Source organism: Oncorhynchus nerka, linkage group LG8, assembly GCF_034236695.1.
Source record: "Oncorhynchus nerka isolate Pitt River linkage group LG8, Oner_Uvic_2.0, whole genome shotgun sequence".
Classification (NCBI taxonomy): domain Eukaryota; kingdom Metazoa; phylum Chordata; class Actinopteri; order Salmoniformes; family Salmonidae; genus Oncorhynchus; species Oncorhynchus nerka.
In genome coordinates this window covers 55,229,953-55,249,235 of record NC_088403.1, presented here as the reverse complement: position 1 = coordinate 55,249,235, position 19,283 = coordinate 55,229,953, and the positions used below count along the sequence as shown (strand labels likewise).

General features: G+C 42.3%; 1 long non-coding RNA gene across 1 annotated transcript in view; it reads left to right on the top strand.

Annotated features, from left to right (window-relative positions):
• Positions 1-728: 728 nt before the first annotated feature.
• LOC135572786 (uncharacterized) overlaps positions 729-19,283 on the top strand; it is a 29,559-nt gene continuing 11,004 nt past the window's right edge. The window contains exons 1-2 of the long non-coding RNA XR_010464483.1: positions 729-851; positions 2,676-2,786. This is a non-coding gene — a long non-coding RNA (uncharacterized LOC135572786). The remainder of the gene's footprint in view (positions 852-2,675; positions 2,787-19,283) is intronic.

The window sequence follows — 19,283 nt, the reverse complement described above, 5'->3', positions numbered from 1 at the left end:
AACTTAGCTAATAGAACTAACACGTTAGTAAACCCTCTACTATCTTGCAGTACAGTGTAAGCAGTTTAGCAGTTACAGCAGGCCCCGGTGGCAATAAAATAGTCAAACCAAAAGCTTATCTTGACTTGGAAGAGTTTCAGTTTTGGATAGTAATAGCCAGCTGACTAACATAGCATCTCTTTATTTGGCCTGGGTGTTTGAGTAGGTAGGGTAAACTAGCTAGCATTTGGTAGCTAAGAAAGTGAAAAGAAATGACAAAATATATCTATTTATCTCTCTCACTCTTGCTCCATTTTTGAATAAATAAATTCATTCAAACCTGTTCAGCTATTGTCTTTCTCTCTCTTTGAGTCAGCTACTCACCACATGTTATGAAGAGCACTGCTAGCTAGCTGTAACTTGTGCTTTCAGTATTGGATTCATTCTCTGATCCTTTGATTGGGTGGACAACATGTCAGTTCATGTTGCAAGAGCTCTGACAGGTTGGAGGATGTTTATTATTACTGTGTAAGTCTTTGGAAGTGGGTGAGAATCATGAGCCTCAAAGGTTTGTATTGAAGTCAATGTACCCAGAGGAGGACAGAACAGGGGCGGAGCCAGAGGGGTGTCCGGACACCCCCGACATCTGATTGGCCATCCCGGGTGCTACTCCAACATTTCATTCGCTACTGGCAGTTTGATGCTGATTGAAAGAAGCATTTCTTTTGACCTTCGGCGGCGCATTTTTCAAATCGAGGAAGAGAGAATAGGTTGTGAGATACAGAAGAATAAGAAGAACATACAGAAGAAGAGAGCATATTTCCACAGCTCCACAAGCTCTTTTCACGATTGGCAAAAGCATCATATTTGAAGTAAGTTTTAAGGTTTAGCATCAGGTTTAGGTTTCCTGAACAACTTTGACGAAAGTTGAGTCACTGTGTAAGTTAATGTTAGACCTTTGGCTCCATTAACAGACAGTTAATCAGATAAGAGAGATCGCTTCCCAATTTAACCTAACATTATGTTTACATCTGTGCTAGTAATACACATATACAGTTCAGTGTTGTAAGTTACAGTATACGAATGTTTAGTTAATGTGGGGTAACTAGTAGGCTACATCTGTCAATAGGCTACAGCTGTCACTGTTCAGCAAGTTAACATTCAGCAATTTGAAATCCATTAACTCAGTTAGATTTCCGTACTTGAACTCAAAACAAACAATTGTTATTATCAATCTGTTAACGTTACTCAAAAGATTACCACATTTTGCAGATAGCCTGTTTGTTATCGTAAAGGTGTAAAAAATTATAGCTAGATAAATGACTTACTGCAGAGTAGGGCTAGACATGATCTAACTAGTAACTTAGGCTTGTAGTTGATATTAAGATACAGTTATGATCATGAGGATTTGTAATTAAGATTGAGATTAGACTAAAATGTGGGTAATTGGATGCTTAGATGTAACCATAGAAAGTCTTATATTTTTTTGCATAGGGTTCAATTAAACATGAAAAGAATGGGCGAGATATCAGACTTCTGTTCCAAAAGGACCCAATGGTAGGCCAGGCCTATCCTTTAAACTACACATTTTAGATAGCAGCTGTTAGGATCAATTCTAGTGGATCCCTTAATTATACATTTCCATAGAGATATGACACATTATCTCACGTGTATTTCAGACATTTCAAGATCCAGAGAACAAATACAGCTGTATTTGAAAACATTTCCCAGAACTCTGCATGATACTAGGAAAAGGGCTTTCAACAGCTCCTGATATAAGGACAATTCATGGCTCGAATATTCTGTAAGTCAAGATTTGACTTATTGTTTCACCTGTAGGCATTTTGTCTGCCCAATACACCTGAATCTGCCTTTACATCACAGTCAGGTTTTTGTAACTGGAAAAAGGCGCTGTTTAAAGATTCTGGGTTTAAGCTCCATTCGAAGGCAGAGCATCATATCAAGGCTGCGTATGCTTGGAATCAGCATAAAAGTGCTATTGACAGCAACTTATCAATGTTAGATGTCATAAATGAGGACTGGAAAAAGAAAGTGGAGGAAAACTGTACTTACATTAAAGAAATTGCAGATGTACTCCTATTAACTGCCACTCAAAATATAGCGCAGAGAGGCCATCGAGAGTCTGATGACTCACAACAAGGGCCATTTTTTGAGAAATAGCAAAGCATAGAGATATAGATATAGCATAGAGAAAAGGATGAATACATGTGGCAATGCTAAGTACACAAGCCATCAAATCTAGAATGAAGTTCTTGAGGCCTTTGCTGAGATGGTACAAAGTGAAATAATAAGACAAGTAAAAGAAAGTGAAGTTTTTAGTGTAATTGCAGATGAAACAAAAGATTTAAAGAAAGAATAACAAATGTCTTTAGTTGTGAGGTACTATTACAACGGGGCCATACACAAAAGTTTTTTACACTTTCAGTCAGCCGAAATCTTAGATGCAGCAGGTCTCACAAAAATGATAATTGATTGCCTTGAAAAACATGGTCTGGACTACAGAAATAATCTTGTGGGGCAAGGCTATGACGATGCATCAGTCATGAGCGGAAACCATTTGTGTGTTTGCACGGATTAAAAACAGTACAAGATGAACATTTTATGTGCACTGTAATGAGCATTGTTTGAATTTGGTTCTTGTCGATGCTGTAAAAACTTGTTTTGCTCTCCTGCAGAAGCTTTACAACTATGTATCTGGCTCGTACGTTCATCTCAAGTGGCTTGCAGTTCAGAAAGAGCTGTATCCACAGCAGTAGCCCAGAACTACAGAGACTTGCGGATATAAGGTGGGCATGCAGGTACAGTTGAAGTCGGAAGTTTACATACACTTAGGTTGGAGTCATTAAAACCCGTTTTTCAACCACTCCACAAATTTATTGTTAACAAACTATAGTTTTGGCAAGTCAGTTAGGACATCTACTTTGTGCATGACACAAGTAATTTTTCCAACAATTGTTTACTGACAGATTATTTCACTTATAATGTACTGTATCACAATTCCAGTGGGTCAAAAGTTTACATACACTAAGTTGACAGTGCCTTTAACAGCTTGGAAAATTCCAGAAAATGATGTCATGGCTTTAGAAGCTTCTGATAGGCTAATTTACATCATTTGAGTCACGTGGAGGTGTACCTGTGGATGTATTTCAAGGCCTACCTTCAAACCCAGTGCCTCTTTGCTTGAAATCATGGGAAAAATCAAAAGAAATCAGCCAAGACCTCAGAAAAAAAATTGTAGACCTCCACAAGTCAGGTTCATCCTTGGGAGCAATTTCCAAACGTCTGAAGGTACCACGTTCATCTGTACAAACAATAGTACGCAAGTATAAACACCATGGGACCACACTGCCGTCATACCGCTCAGGAGGTGACGCGTTCTCTCTCCTAGAGATGAACGCACTTTGGTGCGAAAAGTGCAAATCAATCCCAGAACAACAGCAAAGGACCTTGTGTACAAAGTATCTATATGCACAGTAAAACTAGTCCTATATTGACAGCAAGGCTGCTCAGCATGGAAGAAGCCACTACTCCAAAACCACCATAGAAAAGCCAGACTACGGTTTGCAACTGCACATGGGGACAAAGATCATACTTTTTGGAGAAATGTTCTCTGGCCTGATGAAACAAAAATAGAACTGTTTGGCCATAATGACCATCATTATGTTTGGAGGAAAAAGGGGGAGGCTTGCAAGTTGAAGAACACCATCCCAGCCGTGAAGCACGGGGGTGGCAGCATCATGTTGTGGGGGTGCTTTGCTGCAGGAGGGACTGGTGCACTTCACAAAATAGATGGCATCATGAGGATGGAAAATTATGTGGATATTTTGAAGCCACATCTGAAGACATCAGTCAAGAAGTTAATGCTTGGTTGCAAATGGGTCTTCCAAATGGACAATGACCCCAAGCATACTTCCAAAGTTGTGGCAAAATGGCTTAAGGCCAACAAAGTCAAGGTATTGGAGTGACCATCACAAAGCCCTGACCTCAAAACTATAGACAATATATGGGCAGAACTGAAAAAGCGTGTGCGAGCAAGGAGGCCTACAAACCTGACTCAGTTACACCAGCTCTGTCAGGAGGAATGGGCCAAAATTCACCCAATTTATTGTGGGAAGCTTGTGGAAGGCTATGTTTGACCCAAGTTAAACCATTTAAAGGTAATGCTACACTCAATTAGTATTTGGTATGTAAACTTCTGACCCACTGGGAATGTGATAACAGAAATAAAAGCTGAAGTAAATCATTATCTCCACTATTATTCTGACATTTCACATTCTTAAAATAAAGTGGTGATCATAACTGACCTAAGACAGGGAATTTTTACTCGTATTAAATGTCAGGAATTGTGAAAAACTGAGTTCAAATGTATTCGGCATGCCATAATCTGAGGGACAGGCTTCCAGTGCCACAGGATATCACACTTGAAAATAATGGCGAAAGATCAGTGGAGGTAAGGGGCCTTCTTTCTCAGATATATTTACATGTTAAAGGGCTTTCGGTTACCTTTTGTAAAGTGCTTGGTGATGCCAAATGTCTTTCTGACACGCTCCAATCAAGCTCTCTTGAACTAGCAAGGGCTGTGGATCTAGTAGGTGCCCTTACAGACACACTACAGGACTACAGAAGTGAGGGTTACTTTGGAGAACTATGGAAAGAGGTTGAAGAGATTGTAGAGCACTGCAAAATAGGTGTACAAACAGTGTGTAAAAGACAGCCTAAAACAAGCTTAAGATTTCACGACTCATTGATGATGGGCACTGTAGGACAGAAAAGTTGTGACCAAAGTGATGGTGAGAGCTTCCAAAAAGCTATCTTTTATCAGGTGCTTGACAGTCTCACAGCTGAGCTGCAGAGGCGTTTTTCAAAGAACAATTGCGAGACAATGGAAGGGGTCCAGTCTTTCAACCCAAAGAGTACAACATTCTCGAATGAGGAGCCTCTGTTGGCCTTTGCTCAGACCTTTGAGTCAGATTTAGAGGACCTCAAACATGAGGTTCATCAAACCAAGCAACTTCTTGATAGGAAAGAGAAAAGAAGAAGGGACAGACCGTCTTCCTGGACTTTGTTGTGTTTCTAGAACCTTATAAAGAGGTCTTCCATGAGCTATTTATCGACTTTGTAAGATTTCAGTCAGCACTGCTTCTTGAGAGATACGCTTCTCAGCTTTAAAACTGATTAAAACCCACCTTAGGACAACAATGGTTGATGACAGGTTAAGTCACCTCGGAATTCTCAGTGTTGAGTCAAGGAGGGCACGCTCCCTCAACATGGATGAGTTTGTAAAACATTTTGCCAGTTCTCACCAGAACCGCAGAATTATGCTGGTTTAAATCTACTTGGGATAATTTGGCACTTAGGCGGTCCCTCTGGTCATGATTAAAACCTGCACTGTGTACTAGCTAGTACACTGACATTCTAAAATGATAAATCCAAAGGGTATCATGTCACACAGATTTAATTTGGTCTTGATTAGGCCAATTCCAAAACTTTTCTTTGCTATTAGTTAACATAATGTATATGAGCATAAATATGACACTGTAAGTTCGTCAAATTTAAGTTTTTTTATTTTTCAAGTACATTTCTGCTTGATACCTGGTGTATCAAATTGCAGTGTGTTTTTTTTTGTAAATGAACTTTTTTTGTAAATTAACTATGCAATTTATGCAACACACAAATGCAATCTTATCTCCTTGGTGCTTTAGCTTTATTTTCTGAAACTATTTTGGATGTTCAACATAGACCCAGATGATATATTCACGAAAACAGAGTGACCCAAGTCTCTCCAGTGTGTGTGTGTGTGTGTGTGTGTGTGTGTGTGTGTGTGTGTGTGTGTGTGTGTGTGTGTGTGTGTGTGTGTGTGTGTGTGTGTGTGTGTGTGTGTGTGTGTGTGTGTGTGTGTGTGTGTGTAAGAAATTGAGCTGCAGTTCCGATTTAGAGACACTGACTATTCATAGTATGTTAAAGAATTCTATTGAAGTAACCCTTTTGGACCACACTATCTACCACATTGAAGAACTCTGGGTTCAGTGAATTATCACTTCTACCTCTAATCAGCAATCATAGGATTCATTCATGCTCCTTAGATGCCAGGTTAGGGTTGCACACACATTTTCTGTCATGGTCGACACCCTTAAGTAGCCTTGGCAACTCCCTGGCCACCCCATGTATATTTTTTTTATTTCACCTTTATTTCACCTTTATTTAACCAGGTAGGCTAGTTGAGAACAAGTTCTCATTTGCAACTGCGACCTGGTATAAAACTCTAGTTCCGCCACTGGGACAGAAGCTAGCTGTCCTCTGACTACACCATGGTGCTACCCTACAGAGTGTAGACCTTATATGAAAAACTGCATTGTAATCAATTATTTGGTGACGTGAATATATTTTGTATAGTTTTATCTAAAAAGGATAACCTTTTTAATGTTTCACTGTGTATTTATGAAATTCACTGAGGATGGTCCTCCCCTTCCTCCTCTGAGGAGCCTCCACTGGTGGACACAGTACACACAGAGGCACTGCAGGCAGATCGACTTTTACTGTCGGCCTACACTGGCATTGATGGGCTGTTCCTGTCCGTCTGACTGAACTGATGCTCAAGACAAACTGAACAGTGTGCACTGTTCAAACTGCAATCTCAAGGGCATGATGTCAGCCAAGGCCTTCCTTTCCTCTCTAACTAAGAGAGAGGGAGTTATGGGAAGGTCACATGCCTCTTAGTGGGTCTGAGGACAATACTGTATGGGACCTGCCCTCCCCCAGCAACCCATGTGAGGTGGGGTCCTGGTTCACCAATTACTTAGGAAGGCTGAGAAAGTTGCGTGGAGCTGCCCTATACTGCCATGTTATATTAGCATCAGGCTGCTTAGGCCGGTAGAGGCTATTGCAAAGTAAGGCTTCGGTGCAGTTCAGTGAATCTGCTGCTTTTATTCCAAAAGCAGTTGTCTCTCCCCAAGCCATGTCTACATTAGGATTAATTATAAACACAACTGTCTAGATAGTTAGAGCTTTCAGGAAAACTATGACGTATTTCACTATTGGTATTTAGATTCAATGCGAGGATCAAATCAAATCAAATTTATTTATATATCAGCTGATGTAAAAAGGGCTCTCAAAGTGCTGTACAGAAACCCAGCCTAAAACCCCAAACAGCAAGCAATGCAGGTGTAGAAGCACGGTGGCTAGGAAAAACTCCCTAGAAAGGCCAAAACCTAGGAAGAAACCTAGAGAGGAACCAGGCTGAGGGGTGGCCAGTCCCAGGATCACATTGATAAATAGAGTACTGTCGACCTACTAGGGATGTAAAAACAAAATAAGACGTAATTTATGGTACAATCAGGTCATGTTTATAATAAGTTGTGACTTCATTTTTTCAAATTTTGGTGTGCAGAGGCTATGCCCTAACACTTTCTGGTTTATTAGAATGTGATGAACTCAGTTGCCCCCAACAGTAAAAACATACAAACAGTCTCCATATATACTTCCATACATTTTTTCAACTGGTACCCGGGGGACCTTCAGACGAGTCTTGTGAGACCTTTAGCAAAACATGTACGTGTCCGTGAGAGTCTCCTCTTTCCACAAGGGGGTCGTATTAGTTTGTAAGCCAACCTGTTTGGACGCTACAGACGATTTTGTGAGAATACCCATGTCTCCTGGTCTGACAAACACCGCTGTAGCTCTCGACTTAGGGATTAAGGCCCAGTGCAGTCAAAAACGTGATTTTATATACATTTCAACACTATGAGGTTGGAATACTACTGTCAAATTGTGAAAATTATTATAATGCCCTTTTAGTGTAAGGGCTGTTTGAAAAGACCGCCCGCATTTTCAGCCTGTTTTGGTCGGATGGAGTTTTGTAGCGTCCAAACGGGTTGGCTTACAAACTAATATGGAAAGAAGAGACCAATAACAAAGATGGAAAGAAGAGACCAATAACAAAGAGAGTTCCAAACCTCTCTGCCAATAACAGTTAGATTTGAGTTTTCCCCTCCCCACTTGCATGGCTCTTTGTTAAGAAGCAATTAGTTTCTTTTTGAACATTTTAAGTTATAATAATCACAGTAAGATACGTAATTGGTACCCAGAAATGATTAGATATTGAGATAAAAACAGCTGCATTGGACATTTAAATCTGTGGCGGGGATGTGCCTTTAATTTCCAGTCCACCATTTCACTCAACACCCCATCCTATTCACATTCAGAGGCACCACCAGTCTGGGTTTGGTGGAAAGTGGAGCTCCGAGTCGCTCCTCTCAAACTCTCCCTGCGGCCTCATTGTACTTCACGCGGTACCGCTGAAGCCCTGCGATTGTGGCTAGATTAACTTTTTATGAGCTTCACAAGGGCGATTCACTGTGCTCAGCCAAACTAATATAATTGCAAAAACAGCATTTGATTTCCTAATAATGGCTCAGTGTCACGTCCAATTCAGTCTGCTTGTTCAGCGGCAGCAATTACTGAATCGTACATGTGCAGACAACTCCTCCAGCGGGCGATAATAAGCCATTTTCTTTGTTAAAGACCTTGAACAAACTTGGGCAAAACATGTGAAGCAGAGATAATGCGCCAAGTCGAGCGTGAGCTCATACAAAACCAGCAGATCATTCGTTGTCGAAAACTCCTCAACTATAACAAAAGCTGGTCCAACTGGGTTAAGGTGATTCCACTTTAATAGTGTTGGGATCCCTGACCACAATGGAAATATAACAAGAGGAAATGCCGCTGCTCGTTTGTGAAAGTCACTTCCTTGAGAAACTAAAGAGGGCGCCTACAGCTTGATTGACCACCAGTGGTTTATGAACCGGGGTGGTTTATGGAGGGTGGGTTTCTATTGGTTTATTTGGTGTTCCCTCCAGAAGCGTGACGGCCGGAGGTCACTGTGCAGAAAGGCCTGTCCATACGTGACCCTGAGACTAATTCGACCCCCTTTTGAATGATCACTGAGATCCATCCACCATGTTTGTTGACATACGGGTCTTTATTCCGTTTGTTTTGATTTGTCTTTGAAACGCTCTGCTACTTCTTCCTTGTTCCTGATCAAAGACAAAGGCGAGGCCCTCCAACGAGTGGGCCCTCATTTTTCCCCCAAGCCCGAACCTGACCTTTAGTACCCCCCTCATCTTGGCAGAGGAGCCTCTTAAAAAGTGTGAAAGATTAACATTAACACTGACAATGACATGTTAACCCCGTTCAGCTTTACCTACTTATTTCAATTGGTAACACACTCAAACCCTCTGAAAGGAGAGGTATATTTTGAATGAATGATTCATTTAGCCATATTGTACTCTGTTTATACACAGCAGGCCTATGGGTTAGGTGGATTCAGAATACACTTTTACAATTTCATACCTTTCTGAATTTAATGTGAAATACATTTTCAAGACAAATCCCCATTTTCTGCCCAAGCCGCATAAAACTACAGAGAACCTTAGCGGTAGAATTTGGTTTCAAAAAAGTTTTTCACAGGAAATAGAATACTGCTGGAATGTGTGAGGAGTTACATGTAGTAAAGTATTTGACTGATGACAAACACACAGCATCAAACTACCTCTCTGTAACGTAGACATTCTATTATTCTCATGTGATACCCCCCCCCCTTGAGACGGATACTATAAAACCCAGAGTAAAATTACTACAGTCTTCCTCCATCTGACAATAGCTGTATGCCGTACGATACGTCCAGACATTTTACCAAACACCTGAGAGGGCACTCAGTTCACAGAACCCAGACGGCAGCAAGGCGGAGCAGTCTATCCCAACAGAAGGTCTGAGGGACCTTAGGCACGACCACTTCAGATCAGTTTGCAACAAGAGAAACCTAACACCGACTTGAGTCTATAATACTTCGCTGTTGTAGAGTAGTGTATAGCTAGCTTTATTGAGGCTAACTGGAAGAACGTATTTATTCCTTATAAAATACTAAATTAATGGTTCGTAAATGTGACATGTGATGTTGTATAACTATTGCTAGCAATTCAAAGTAACTTTATGTTAAGCATTTGTAAAGCATTTATAAGTGAACTCTATAATCATTGGTGAATCATTTTGTCTAGGAAGATGCAATGAATGATCCCACTGAGCAAGTATAGTATTTCATTGTTTAAAATAACAGACGCTTTGAAAATCTATTTACATGCATCCACAGTCCAACCCAATTCACCAAGGTTGAATAGATCCATGCCTCGAAGCCAAGGAAGTTCAAACAATAAAAATGGACTCTGAAGATCGTGGAAACATTAGGGCACTGGGGAAGATAGTAATCAATGCAAATGCGGAAGGTAAAAAGTAAATAATTGGATCATATGCTTGAGAGAAATTAAATATACAATTAGTAAAGTAAACATAGCAGGAGATGAATTCTACAGTCCAATGTGTCTCTATCCTTGGTGTGTGTGTGTGCGCGCTGTGTATATATATAATACATGAGCATGTTAAAGGATTATACAATACACCCCTAAAAAAATTGTATTACAATACACAGCCATTTTGGTACGGTAAATAAGCTGAATTCCTTATTAATAGAACTACGATGTGGGTTATGGTGTTTTGCAATCGAGTCCTATATACATTAAACACTTCTGGTCAATAGGGAGTGCTTTTTGCCTCTGCATGAATGTACTTGTGCATTAAATATTCAATTCAATTGGATCCAGCCCTGAGGCCAATGGTGTTCCAGCCCTTTTTGATCACAGAAGTTCTCACGCACTTACATAGCACATTATCCTTCCACATACAAGCTTGTGAACATTATGCTTGCTTTTTAATACAGTACATTTTTATTTCTTTAGGCTATGCATTGAACTGAACACTCAAGAGTGTGCACTTTTCCCACAGAGCAATAATGAATAAATGCTGACTGTATAAAACACCTAGAAAGTAGATGATTAGCCTTTATTGGTAGTGTCAATGTGCAAAATATAAAGTGATTACTTACCTTATCTTATTACGTTTTTTGTCAGACATGTATTACATTTTACAAGCGGTTTTATTGAGTCCAGGCAGACATTCGGTCACTTTTCACTAGAGCCACTTTGGTGACCTCTTGTTGTGGTGGACTTGGCATCAGACGGAGTCCTGTGATGCACTGAGATCGGAGATCATGCGTCAACAGTCTGTCTGACAAAGATTTACAGTGTCTGCTAAAACTGGATCCTCTTTTTGGGGAATGCCAGTGCCTGCAGTATTTACATATTGGCTTTTCTACATCAGGTTGTATTCATAATTGTTGAAGAACGCAGAATATTCTGGCATGTCACCAACAGTCTTCTATTACAGCCCCCATTCATGTTCAGTTTCTTGCTTTGGCTTTAGGGTTTAGCGTTCTCAATATCTTGACATGTGTAAAAGCTTTAAGATCGTGATGATATCAGTCTTGTCTCTATCTTCACTGGCTTTACATAAATCAGTGCCAGACAATAATGTGCTTTGTTTTTTTTAACATAATGACAACAATCTGCTATGGAATGACTGGAATGTATCTGAAACTACTTTGGATCTAATCCAGTGTTTTAGAGATTGAACGATTGGGAATGGCTATGTGGTGTAGACATACTTGTTATTTTGGGAAAAAGGCATATACCATTCACCTGGCAAGCTCCCTAAAATGCCTTGCAACAAATTACATGAGCTATGATAAGGATTATGACAGGTGTCATGTCATCTATAATAGAGTCGACTAGGTGAGAAATCTGTCGATGTGCCCTAACACTAATTTCTCCTGTAAGGCACTCTGGATAAGAGTGTCTGGTAAATTACTAAAATGTAAATAATACATAGTCGACTCACTGACTCACAGTTTATGTCAAATGTTAGTGTTCAGGCATTTGATTGGCCTGAATGTTCCCGAGGCAGCCGGTAGCTGTGACTGTGTCATGACCGAACAGACGGTGCAGAGGTTTGCCTGTCTGAATAAGCCATAGGGGCTAAAGCAAGAGCTGCCATATGTGTCCTCCCAACATCAAATACAGTACTTCATCCTCTGAACTCAGCCCCTTGGCGCATAGGCCTGTGTACATTTAGTCTCTTTGCAGAATGACACGTTGAAATCTGTGGAGGAGGATTTCTCAGTGACCTCAGTTTTCAGAGCGAATAACTAAATACGCATGGGAGGGACTGTGCACATACAGACAACTGCATTCTCGTTGTGGGGGGGGGGGGGGGGGGCTCTCTCCTGCATATGTGAGCTATTCGACGCGTGGCACAGTCTAAACACGGGCAAATGAAGGGGCCGGAATAAAACATAAAGCGCAATCTAAATAAGTGTTCTTGATCTTAATGCACATTATCGCCGTGTCCCAAGGATAAAACACTTAAAAGTCAGTCAGGAAGAATAGAAAAGCCGGAGGGCTTCGGAAGCTGGGTACATGCCTATGATGCACACGGCTACTTTAGCTGTCATGCAGCAATATCTCAAGGCATTCGCCGAGTGCAGTGAGGCTTGGCTTAAGCCATTTAGCAGCGCCCTGGTTAACTGAAACCGACAAAACTTCTGATTCCAGCCTGGTCTTAGAATAACACCCCTGGCGAGTGTGAAGCTGCCTTTGTGCATTTCGTCCCAGCATAGCCCCATAAGTGCATTTGTAGCTGACAGAAATACAGATGACGATGCCTTATGATGTTACCAATGTTGCCCAGAGAGGGAAAGTAAATGACAAATACTCTAAGAAAAGGAGGAATCATATCTGGCTGATATAGTTGTACGGTTTGGAATGAGACTTGCACAATGGCCTGCGGAGAATGCAAAGCTAAGGCTCTGAAAGTGCCATAACAAAAATAAAATAAGATGGCATTTGGAGCCAATGGGTGCTGTATAGAACAAAAGTGTGGCTAGTTTCAGCCTAATATTGGCCAAGATTTGCCTGTTAAATAGAGTAGCCAGATCAGTAAATCGTAAGATGTGATGTTTACAATCAACTGGGGATGTGTAATGGTCCAATGTGCATGTGAAATTTATCAAGCACTACATTTCCCTGAACATAACATACAGAGCAAGTGGTACAGTAGTTAATGAAGTAAAACCACCAGCCACTTGAGTAGATTACTTTAAACTGTCGCTGCTAAGGCTTACAGTAATGTGCACCGCAGCAAAGTATTTCTGGTGCTAACATACGTGCTATTGAGTTCATATGGTCAACTTTCCTTGGCAATCTCCAGATTGTGTTAGATAAGAGGGTGAAAATGGGACTAATGAGGAAGTGTTAGTGGACTACAGTAGAAATGTGATGATAGCTACAACAGCAGGAGACCCAACACTGAGCCCTGTGAGTCAACACTGTTATAAGACTGTTAAGCCAAACGTCTGCATATAATCCCCCTGTGCAGTGAAACTGATTTTTTAAAAATCAGAAGATTAAGCAGGCTCTGCCTACATCTCTTTGTGTGCGGAGTGCGGACCTATTATATTTGTGAGTTGTTTCAGGATACTAAGTGTATGTCGCATTTCACTACTTCACAGGAGAGGCATTTGAAAGTAAACATGTATTTTTTATCAAAATGCGTTTTTGTCAGAAATGCCTTCTGGAACATGTGAACTTTCATGTTCCTTAATAAAAAAACATGTATGCCATTTGTAAAGACCAATAAAAATGGTTAAATTACGAACCTAGTTGGTTTAGCCGCAGACAAATACAGGAACCTTCCCAGCTAGCCATGATTGGCTGAGATAATGGATGGGCTGGACATGCTGAGAGATGAGTTCGGATTCGTCTGCCATGTAGCATGCTTCCGTCGATAACATGAGCTGTTCATTATGTGTAGGTAATCCTTCTACAACAGCTTTAAAAAAAAAAATTATATCATGAACTGTAAAAGTGTTGCTACAACTATCCAACTCTGAATTCCAACTCGGGAACTCAGGCCTCTTTTTAGTGCCCGACCTTCTGCCCTGAAGAAAACTGGCGTCATGATTTGACTTTGTATTTTTCCAAGGTCCCAGTTGTCTTGAAAACACAATTAAATTCATTATTTATTTAGCTAGCTAGCTACACGTCTTAACAAAAGACTCTTCGTCAGATGATTACATGACCCATTGTGACCCATTGTTGGAAGAAGGTGTGGACCAAGGTGCAGCGTGGTACGTGTTCATGATTTTTTATTAACTGAACACTGAAATAACAAAAATAACAAAGAGAACGAACAAAACCGAAACAGTTCTGTCTGGTGCAGACACAAAAACAGAAAACAACTACCCACAAAACACAGGTGGGAAAAGGCTACCTAAGTATGGTTCTCGATCAGAGACAACGATAGACAGCTGCCTCTGATTGAGAACCACACCCGGCCAAACACACAGAAATAGAAAACATAGAACACAAAACATAGAATGCCCACCCCAACTCACGCCCTGACCAAACCAAAATAGAGACATAAAAAGGATCTCTAAGGTCAGGGCGTGACAGTACCCCCCCAAAGGTGCGGACTCCGGCCGCAAAACCTAAACCTATAGGGGAGGATCTGGATGGGTATCTATCCACGGTGGCGGCTTTGGTGCGGGACGTGGACCCCGCTCCACCTTAGGCTTGGCCCACTTAGGTGGCGCCTCTGGAGCGGGGACCCTCGCCGCCGACCCCGGAGCGGGGACCCTCGACTCTGGCAGCTCCGGACAGGAGGGAGACTCTGGCAGCTCCGAACAGGAGGGAGACTCTGGCAGCTCCGAACAGGAGGGAGACTCTGGCAGCTCCGGACAGGATGGAGACTCTGGAAGCTCCAGACAGGAGGGAGACTCTGGCAGCTCCGGACCAGAGGGAGACTCTGGCAGCTCCGGACCAGAGGGAGACTCTGGCAGCTCCGGACAGGAGGGAGACTCTGGCAGCTCCGGACAGGAGGGAGACTCTGGCAGCTCCGGACAGGAGGGAGACTCTGGCAGCTCCAGACAGGAGGGAGACTCTGGCAGCTCCGGACAGGAGGGAGACTCTGGCAGCTCCGGACAGGAGGGAGACTCTGGCAGCTCCAGACAGGAGGGAGACTCTGGCAGCTCCGGACAGGAGGGAGACTCTGGCAGCTCCGGACAGGACACAGGCCTCACCAGACTGGGGAGACCTACTGGAGGCCTGGTCCGTGGATGAGGCACAGGATAGACCGGGCTGTGGGGGAGCACTGGAGATCTGGTGCGTAGCCTTGACACCCTTCTTCCGGGCTGAATACCAACTCTAGCCCGGCACATGCGGGGAGCTGGAACAGGCCGCACTGGGATCTCCTGGCGAACTGAGGAAACCGTGCCTAGAGCTGGCGCAGAATATCCTGGTCCGAGGAGATAAACTGGAGGTTTGGAGAGCAGGGCTGGCACCATCCGTCCTGGCTGGATCCTCACCCTAGCCTGGCAGATGCGGGGAGCTGGAATGTAGTGCACCGGGCTAAGAACGCGCACTGGAGATCTGTAGCGCCAAGCTGGCACAAGACGTGCAGGGCTGGGGAGGCGCACAGGAGGCCTGGTGCGTGGGGCTGGCACAGTCTTCACCAGTTGGCTAGAACGCACCTCAGGACGAGTATGGAAAGCTGACTCAGGTGACATAAAATCGAGGACACGCTCCGTCGGGCGGATGTCGTGCCTCATGCACCAACACAGCAAGTCTCGCATTACTCTCTCCTCCAATCTCCCCATCAACTCCTTCACTGTCTCTGCTTTGCTTCTATCGCTCACCTCCAATTTCACCCTGACTGGCTCTGGTTCCATCCTCGATTCCGCCGACCGTTGTGTGCCACCCCCCAAAAAATTATTAGGGCTGCCTCTCCTGGCCACGCTGCTTGGTCCTTTCGTGGTGGGTAGTTCTGTAACGGGCTGTTGGAAGAAGGTGTGGACCAAGGTGCAGCGTCGTACGTGTTCATGATTTTTATTAACTGAACACTGACATAACAAAGCGAACGAACGAAACCGAAACAGTTCTGTCTGGTGCAGACACAAAAACAGAAAACAACTACCCCCATAACACAGGTGGGAAAAGGCTACCTAAGTATGGTTCTCATTTAGAGACAACGATAGACAGCTGCCTCTGATTGAGAACCACACCCGGCCAAACACAAAGAAATAGAAAACATAGAACACAAAACATAGAATGCCCACCCCAACTCACACCCTGACCAAACCAAAATAGAGACATAAAAAGGATCTCTAAGGTGCCCTGGCAAAGTAGATAAAGGTCCTCTGCCAAAATCCCAAACTATCCATTTAAGTGTGTGTATATTACGTAATTTATACTTTGGATATAGTTTTTCAAAATGAATAGTAAAAAAAAATAATTGCTGGATACATCTTTAATATTAGGAACTGGACCAGCTCTTAGAGACAAAATACCTATGCCGATATTAAGGCAATAACTTTGAATATGCACCAATTGCAAAGCCTGGCATAAACTTCAATGTACACATTTGTCTAAGCATCAGTTTCTTTCAGATACACTCTTACTTCCTGTTTTCTGAAGTTTAAAATATTAACAAAATGGCTGACACTCATCAATTTAGCCAGGTGTGTCTGGGGGTGATTAGGGTCATCTATTGTATTTCATGAACATGTGTACACTTAGCAAGATGTAGCTGGGGGGTGGTTATATATATATACGAGGTGGCTAAAAACAGACCTCCATCCTATGCTAGCATGCTACCGATGGCCCGGCTAGCGGTCTGAATCGCCGTGACCCCAACCAACCTCACTACTCACTGGACCCTTTTGATCACTCGACTAAGCATGCCTCTCCTTAATGTCAATATGCCTTGTCCATTGCTGTTCTGGTTATTGTTTATTGGCTTATTTCACTGTAGAGCCTCTAGTCCTGCTCACTATACCTTATCCAACCTATTAGTTCCACCACCCACACATGCGATGACATCTCCTGGTTTCAATGATGTTTCTAGAGACAATATCTCTCTCATCATCACTCAATACCTAGGTTTACCTCCACTGTATTCACATCCTACCATACCTTTGTCTGTACATTATACCTTGAAGCTATTTCATCGCCCCCAGAAACCTCCTTTTACTCTCTGTTCCAGACGTTCTAGACGACCAATTCTCATTGCTTTTAGCCGTACCCTTATCCTACTCCTACTCTTTTCCTCTGGTGATGTAGAGGTGAATCCAGGCCCTGCAGTGCCTAGCTCCACTCCTATTCCCCAGACATGTCATCTACAAGACCCTGCTAGGTAAAGTCCCCCCTTATCTCAGCTCGCTGGTCACCATAGCATCACCCACCTGTAGCACGCGCTCCAGCAGGTATATCTCTCTGGTCACCCCCAAAACCAATTCTTTCTTTGGACGCCTCTCCTTCCAGTTCTCTACTGCCAATGACTGGAACGAACTACAAAAATCTCTGAAACTGGAAACACATCTCCCTCACTAGCTTTAAGCACCAGCTGTCAGAGCAGCTCACAGATTACTGTACCTGTACATAGCCCATCTATAATTTAGCTCAAACAACTACCTCTTTCCCTACTGTATTTATTTGATTTATTTTGCTCCTTTGCACCCAATTATTTTTATTTCTACTTTGCACATTCTTCCACTGCAAATCTACCATTCCAGTGTTTTACTTGCTATATTGTATTTACTTTGCCACCCCGGCCTTTTTTTGCCTTTACCTCCCTTACCTCCCTTGTTTACTACATTACCTTACTCTGTCCAGCACATGGCCTCACATATGAATCCTTAAAGCGATGGGTTTGGATAAGGGTTCAGAGGGTGTGAACGATGCTGAATGGGTGTAGACAAAGAAGAGCTCTCCAGTAGGTGCCCCAAATACTCAAGAGCCATTTTCTCAAAAGTGGGGTTACAAGGTTATCAACTTTCAAAGCAGAATTACTTTCCCAATGTTCCTCAACTACAGTGTATGATATACCATTTTCTAGCTCAGAGTCTCTACTTTTAACCAATATCGAAGATTTTTTTATTATTTTTTATTTTGCTACATAGGATCTAGCCAATCGGTCACATTTTTTGTTTTTTCACTTGTTCTGTAAATTCATCATAGGAGCGGAAATGAGTACTGACTGAATGTGTTTAATCATGGAATAGTCCATTGGCCAGAAGTGCTGCACGTGGATCAGATTCCTCTACCCATATTCAACCATACGTGATTTACTTAACAAAAAGGCACATCTCAATAGGTGGTCCAGGTGTCCTCTGACGTGGCACAAGTGGGGAGGGGCCTTTCCTGTTTTGTCCTTAATTGCTCCTTTATTGTTCCCGCAAACAAGGGATGAGGCCAATAATATCAGAGTGTACCATCAGACCAACTCCCTAATTTGCCAACAGATTTTGGCAATGAGGCTCTTTATCTACTTCCCAAAAGAGTAAGATGAACTTGTCGATACCATTTTTGTCTTTTTGTCCAGTATGAAAGAAGTTAGTTTCGCGAGCCAATCCTAACTAGCATTAGCTCAGTGACTAGAAGTCTACTGCTATTTGCTAGCAGCTAATGCTAGTTAGCAACTTCCTTCAAACTGCACACAGAGAAATAAAAAAGGGTATCAACGAGTTCATCTGGCTCTGGCAAAGTAGATAAAGGTCCTCTGCCAAAATCCCAAACTATCCATTTAAGTGTGTGTATATTACGTAATTTATACTTTGGACATAGTTTTTCAAAATGAATAGTAAAAAAAAAATTTGCTGGATACATCTTTAATATTAGGAACTGGACCAGCTCTTAGAGACAAAATACCTATGCCAATATTAAGGCAATAACTTTGAATATGCACCAATTGCAAAGCCTGGCATAAACTTCAATGTACACATTTGTCTAAGCATCAGTTTCTTTCAGGTACACTCTTACTTCCTGTTTTCTGAAGTTTAAAATATTAACAAGATGGCTGTACTTGTCCAAGTATCTCATCTTAACTGTTGCCCATGCCACCCTGTAGTTGTTATAAAGGCAGAACATAACACACAAGCACTGAACCCAAACAATTTGTCATATAAATATTGTAAAAGTAAAAGAGCTGATGCTCGTCGTAGCGTGCACAAGCTAACAAGTTAATTAAGCGTAATCCTCTGCACATGAACTTTAAGCTCGTATTATTAGTCAAACGCAATCTGCCGTTAGGTGCAGTGAACTAATTATGTGATGATAAATCTTCTACGGCGTGAGGTAATTTCTCAATGCACTTTAAAGATAGTCGAGGATATGGCAGATAACTGCTTGAAGCCTTTGCGAGTCAGGCTGCGGCTAGGCTAAATGTGTCAGCCAGTGTCAGGCCAAATCAATATACGCTTCCCAGGGTTCCTTTGGTGCTGTAATCCAGGCCTTGGTGGGCACTGACCCCAGGGGATTCCTGAGCGCTTGTTTTCTTGACCCTTT